We start from the raw sequence: 6878 nt of genomic DNA, 5'->3' as shown, positions 1-6878 counted from the left end.
GTCTATGTGTCTTGATCAAATTGCTGAGGATTGTTTCCTCCAGATTTAGGTGCTCCAATTGAATATCTATAGTTTCTGTTTGATGATTTGTTGGTTTGTTTGTGAATATTTGAAATTTGGAATGCTCTGGCTGAGTTGATATTGTTGCTGATTTTGAACCTAAACTTTGGCTTTTGTTGTTGCAGTTTCATTTGAATTTCTGGATATATTATAATCAGTTCATATATACAAAATCCACCAATATCATGGTTTTGCAGATTGACGAAGAGCTTCTTCAGGAAGTGGTTAATATGGGATTTGACAGAAATCAATTGGTTGAATCTTTATGCAACAGGATCCAAAATGAGGTCTGTGCCCTTCATTCTCTCCTTTCGTGTCTTCTTGATTGTCTCTTATTATTATCTATATATTTCTGGGTATATTGGGTATCTTTAAACAAACCTGAGAGAAGTCAAGGTGTCTCAGTTTGCCGATCCTTCTGAAACCTTATTTGCCATATGGCTTTTTATTTTCTGTTTATAACTTACTTCAATTTCTCTTGGTTTACAGTCACTAAGAAAAATGAACCACCCAAATATTGTGAAGCTAAAGGAAGTTATTCGAGAAAGTGACATTCTGTACTTTGTTTTTGAGTACATGGTGGGTGGCCAGTTCTTCATTAGATATGGTCTGCATCATCTTGTGCAAAGTTCAGTAATTGATGTTTCAATTTTTTGGGTGATTTAGGAATGCAACCTGTACCAACTTATGAAAGACAGGAGAAGATGTTTTTTGAGGGTGAAGTTAGGAATTGGTGTTTTTAAGTTTTCCAAGGTCTTGCTTATATGCACCAGCGGGGATACTTCCACCGTGATCTGAAGCCTGGTACGTTTATCATTGCATCCGAATCCTTTGTTAAATGTGCTATATGATAAAATAGAGAACATGCTTTTTGAATATGTTGGCTTTTTTTTTTTCAAACTTCTCAAGAATTACCTAGCTTTTTCTATAAATTATGCATCGTTTTGGTTGACATTTTAATGAAGTTGTTATTGTGCAGCAAATGGAGATTTATACCATGGTCTATTCTGATTAATTTTATCACTTGATTGCAAGTTTTGTTTTGACACAATGTATACTCATTTTTTTGCAGAGAACTTGCTGGTTACCAAGGATATCATAAAAATTGCTGATTTTGGCCTAGCACATGAGATCAGTTCACAACCACCCTACACTGAGTATGTCTCCACACGGTGGTAAGTGCTTTCAACTTTTGTATGTAAATTGTTCAGTTGTGTGTTGTGCAGTATATAAGTTGTACGCTGGCTTCTGTTAGGTATCGTGCTCCTGAAGTGCTACTTCAATCTTATCTGTATAGCTCCAAAGTTGGTAAGTATATGCTTTAAACAGTGATAATGATCAAATTAATACTGTTTGGAGTGATGATAAGTACCATTTTATTTACTGAATTTTCTGTCACTCATTTAGACATGTGGGCAATGGGTGCTATAATGGCTAAACTGTTCTCTCTTCGTCCTCTTTTCCCTGGTGCCAGGTAGTCTGTCTGTCTGTCTCTCTCTCTCTCTCTCTCTCTCTCTCTCTCTCTCTCCCAAATACGATCTTCCGTCGAAGATCTTATGTCGTGTTATCGATGTTAAGTGTCTGGTAATGTTTATCTTTTTTTGGTTCCTTATGTTGTGTTATGTGTTCTTGATTGGTAATGTTTATCTAATAATTCTCAGTCCTGGTTTTTGTGAATCTACTTCAAGTTTCAAATGGCACTTTCAAACATGTGCTACTGACCTACTGTACCAATTTCAATATGATAATGCCTGAATTCAAAAGAAAAAGAAAGAAAATAGAAAACAAGTACTTTAGTAGCACAAAGAGTCAACTTTGAAAGTTTGACACATTGTAATTTAATCTTATATATTGATGGGTAAATTACTTTAATTAGTAAGAATCTATAATCCACAAATGTTTGTGTTTTGGCTGTTGGAATCAGACTATTTCGTGAACAATATTGTATGACAAGAACAATATTGTATGGCAATGACTTCTCAGCTTTCCGAGGCAAAAAAACGAGAGCGGGCCTTTATGAATAGAGGACGCCGGAATCAGTTGCGCTCAATGATGAGGGACCTAAGGCTACACTTATATACAGTAGCCATAGTATACAAAAAAAAAGAGGGACCTAAGGCTACGCTTATAAAAAGTAGCTATGGTATACAATGTGGCTACGCTTTATAAGTGATGCAGTAGCGTTGAAAAGCGTAGCCTATTCTGAAAGAATGAAAGCTGAAAAGCGTAGCCTTTGGTCCTGGACAGCATCACTTGAAAAGCGTAGCCTATTCTCAAACGCCAAAAGCATAGCCCTTGGTGCAGAAAAGCGTAGCCTTTGATAATAGGCAACGGCCGAATAGGAATCACCCCAAAAAGCATAACCGTAGTCCAAAAAGCGTAGCCGTAGCCTAAGGCATCATTTTTTTTTCATTTTTGGCTACACTTTTCAAGTGTACCTGAATGGGTGTTTTTCTTGTAGTGAGGGTCAGCTCTGAAGTCTCTACCCCTGTTTTCATTACTCAAGAAAGGATGCCAATTTGAATGGACTCAGAAATGTGAGCAAGCTTTTCAAGACTTCAAAAACTTCCTAAGTCAGCCACCGATCGTCACCCGACCTGTTTAAGGGGAAAAGCTCATACTATACCGGTGCGCAGAAATTGTGATTACACTTTGATTATGTAAAATTTATTGCTTTTTCTTTCCCTGGTGATGGCGCCAAAAACATGATGCCAATACCATGGTTCACAACTTCGCACAACTAACCAGCAAGTGCACTGGGTCGTCCAAGTAATACCTTACGTGAGTAAGGGTCGAATCCCACGGAGATTGTTGGTATGAAGCAAGCTATGGTCACCTTGTAAATCTCAGTCAGGCGGATATCAAATGGTAATGGGGTTTTCGAAATTAAATAATAAAAGAGGGATAGAAATACTTATGTAAATCATTGGTGAGAATTTCAGATAAGCGCATAGAGATGCTTTCGTTCCTCTGAACCTCTACTTTCCTGCTGTCTTCATCCAATCAGTCTTACTCCTTTCCATGGCTGGCTTTATGTAATGCATCACCATTGTCAATGGCTACTTTCGGTCTTCTCTCGGGAAAATGATCCAAATGCTCTGTCACGGCACGACTAATCGTCTGGAGGCATCACCTTTGTCAATGGTTACATCCTATCCTCTCAGCGAAAATGGTCAACGCACCCTGTCACGGCACGGCTATTCATCTGTCGGTTCTCGATCATGCTGGAATAGGATTTACTATCCTTTTGCGTCTGTCACTAACGCCCAGCACTCACGAGTTTGAAGCTCGTCACAGTCATTCAATCATTGAATCCTACTCGGAATACCACAGACAAGGTTTAGACTTTCCGGATTCTCTTGAATGCCGCCATCATTCTAGCTTACACCACGAAGATTCTGATTAAGAGATCTAAGAGATACTCATTCAATCTAATGTAGAACGGAAGTGGTTGTCAGGCACGCATTCATAGAGAATGATGATGATTGTCACTTTCATCACATTCAGGTTGAAGTGTGAATGAATATCTTAGAAGTGAAATAAGATGAATTGAATAGGAAACAGTAGTACTTTGCATTAATCTTTGAGGAACAGCAGAGCTCCACACCTTAATCTATGGAGTGTAGAAACTCTACCGTTGAAAATACATAAGTGACAATGGAGTTCATTGGTCTCGGCCCCTGAGGGGAACCGGAGTAACCAAGGCTACTAATACAATGATAAAAAGTTCTATTTATAATAAACTAGTCACTAGGGTTTACAGAAGTAAGTAATTGATGCATAAATCCACTTCTGGGGCCCACTTGGTGTGTGCTTGGGCTGAGCTTGAAGTCTACACGTGGAGAGGTCATTCTTGGAGTTGAACGCCAGCTTTTGTGCTAGTTTGGGCGTTGAACTCCACTTTGCAACTTGTTTCTGGCGCTGGACGCCAGAATTGGGCAGAGAGCTGGCGTTGAACGCCAGTTTGCATCATCTAAACTTGGGCAAAGTATGGACTATTATATATTTCTGGAAATCCCTGGATGTCTAATTTCCAAATCAATTGGAAGCGCGCCATTTTGAGTTCTGTAGCTCCAGAAAATCCATTTTGAGTGCAGGGAGGTCAGAATCCAACAGCATCAGCAGTCCTTCTTCAACCTCTGAATCTAAGTTTTGCTCAAGTCCCTCAATTTCAATTAACATAGAGAAAACGAAAAACAGAGAAAGTAAGAACAAGGAATGAGTCCACCTTAGTGATGGGGGCGTTTCCTTCTTGAGGAACCAATAATGTCCTTGAGCTCTTCTATGTCTCTTCCTTGTCTTTGTTGCTCCTCCCTCATTGGTTTTTGATCTTCTCTTATTTCATGAAGGATGATGGAGTGCTCTTGATGTTCCACCCTTAGTTGTTCCATGTTGGAACTCAATTCTCCTAGGGAGGTGTTGATTTGCTCCCAATAGTTTTGTGGAGGAAAATGCATTTGAGGCATCTCCGGGATCTCATGGTGATGAGCTTCAGACGCCTCTTGAGCTCCATGAATGGGCTCTCTTGCTTGCTCCATCTTTTTCTTAGTGATGGGCTTCAAGAGGAATACTCCATGAATGGCATGAATGGCATAAGGAGGTTCAATGGAATCTCTATGGTCTCTAGATGAGTCTCAGATTCCTTTGGTTCCTCAGAGGGAAACTCCTTATTGATCACTGGATGTCCCAGGAGGTCTTCTCCCTTGGGATTCACATCCTCTTCTCCCTCATTGGGTTCGGCCATTTTGGTTATGGCAATGGCCTTGCACTCTCCTTTTGGATTTTCTTCTGTATTGCTTGGGAGAGTACTAGGAGGGATTTCAGTGATCCTTTTACTCAGCTGGCCCACTTGTGCTTCCAAATTTCTAATGGAAGACCTTGTTTCATTCATGAAACTCACAGTGGCCTTAGATAGATCAGAGACTAAGTTTGCTAAGCTAGATGGGTTCTGCTCAAAATTCTCTGTCTGTTGCTGAGTGGATGATGGAAAAGGCTTGCTATGGCTAAACCTGTTTCTTCCACCATTATTAAAGCCTTGTTGAGGCTTTTGATCCTTCCATGAGAAATTTGGATGATTTCTCCATGATGAGTTATAGGTTTTTTCATAAGGTTCACCTAAGTAATTCACCTCTGCTATTGCAGGGTTCTCAGGATTATAAGCTTCTTCTTCAGAAGATACCTCTTGAGTACTGTTGGATGCAGCTTGCATTCCATTCAGACTCTGAGAAATCATATTGACTTGCTGAGTCAATATTTTGTTCTGAGCCAATATGGCATTCAGAGTATCAATTTCAAGAACTCCCTTCTTCATAGGCGTCCCATTACTCACAGGATTCCTTTCAGAAGTGTACATGAACTGGTTATTAGCAACCATGTCAATGAGTTCTTGAGCTTCTGCAGGTGTTTTCTTTAGGTGAATGGATCCACCTGCAGAAGTATCCAATGACATCTTTGATAGCTCAGATAAACCATCATAGAATATATCCAGGATGGTCCATTCTGAAAACATGTCAGAAGGACACTTTTTGTTCAGCTGTTTGTATCTTTCCCAAGCTTCATAGAGGGATTCACCTTCTTTCTGTCTGAAGGTCTGAACATCCACTCTAAGCTTGCTCAGCTTTTGAGGAGGAAAGAACTTGGCTAAGAAAGCCGTGACCAGCATATCCCAAGAGTTCAGGCTATCTTTGGGTTGAGAGTCCAACCACACTCTAGCTCTGTCTCTTACAGCAAAAGGGAAAAGCATGAGCCTGTAGATTTCAGGATTTACTCCATTAGTCTTAACAGTATCACATATCTGCAAGAATTCAGTTAAGAACTGAAAAGGATCTTCAGATGGAAGTCCATGAAACTTGCAGTTCTGCTGCATCAGAGAAACTAATTGAGGTTTCAACTCAAAGTTGTTTGCTCCAATGGCAGGAATGGAGATGCTTCTTCCATGTAAATTGGAATTAGGTGCAGTAAAGTCACCAAGCATTCTCCTTGCATTATTATTATTTTTGGCTGCCATCTCCTCTTCCTGTTCGAAAATTTCTAAAAGGTTATCTCTGGATTGTTGTAATTTAGCTTCTCTTAGTTTCCTCTTCAGAGTCCTTTCAGGTTCTGGATCTGCTTCAACAAGAATATTCTTGTCCTTGCTCCTGCTCATATGACAAAGAAGAGTGCACAAAAAAAATAATAATAATAGGGATCCTTTATACCACAGTATAGAGGTCCCTGTGTGAGTGGAAGAAAGGAAGGAGACAAAGAATGTAATGTAAGGAAAGAAACACAAGGGTGAGGAGAGCAGAGATGTGAGATGAGGAGATGTTAGTAGATGAATAAATAAATAGAAGGAGAAGAGAGAGAGGGAATTTTCGAAAATTATTTTTGAAAAAGAGTTAGTAATTTTCGAAAATAGTTTTTGAAAAATGTTAGTAATTTTCGAAAATTAGGATTTTAAAAATTGAAATAATTAGTTAATTAAGAAGAAATTTTGAAAAAGAGGGAAGATATTTTCGAAAATTAGAGAGAGAGAGTTAGTTAGGTGGTTTTGAAAAAGATAAGAAACCAACAAAAAGTTAGTTAGTTAGTTGAAACAAATTTTGAAAAGATAAGAAGTTAGGAAGTTAGAAAAGATATTTTGAAATCAAATTTTGAAAAAGGTAAGATAAGAAGATATTTTTGAAAAGATATGATTGAAATTAGTTTTTGAAAAAGATTTGAGTTTTAAAATCTCAATTAATGACTTGATTCACAAGAAATCACAAGATATGATTCTAGAACTTAAAGTTTGAATCTTTCTTAATAAGTAAGTAACAAACTTGAAATTTTTGAATCAA

The 6878-nt window shown here is 38.5% G+C and overlaps 1 pseudogene; it reads left to right on the top strand.

Moving 5' to 3' along the window:
- On the top strand, positions 405-1557 carry LOC107646533 (annotated as a pseudogene).

This window comes from Arachis ipaensis, chromosome B06 (genome assembly GCF_000816755.2).
Source record: "Arachis ipaensis cultivar K30076 chromosome B06, Araip1.1, whole genome shotgun sequence".
In the NCBI taxonomy this organism is placed as follows: Eukaryota; Viridiplantae; Streptophyta; class Magnoliopsida; order Fabales; family Fabaceae; genus Arachis; species Arachis ipaensis.
Note: the sequence above shows the minus strand (reverse complement) of the source record. Positions and strands in the feature narration are given on the sequence as shown.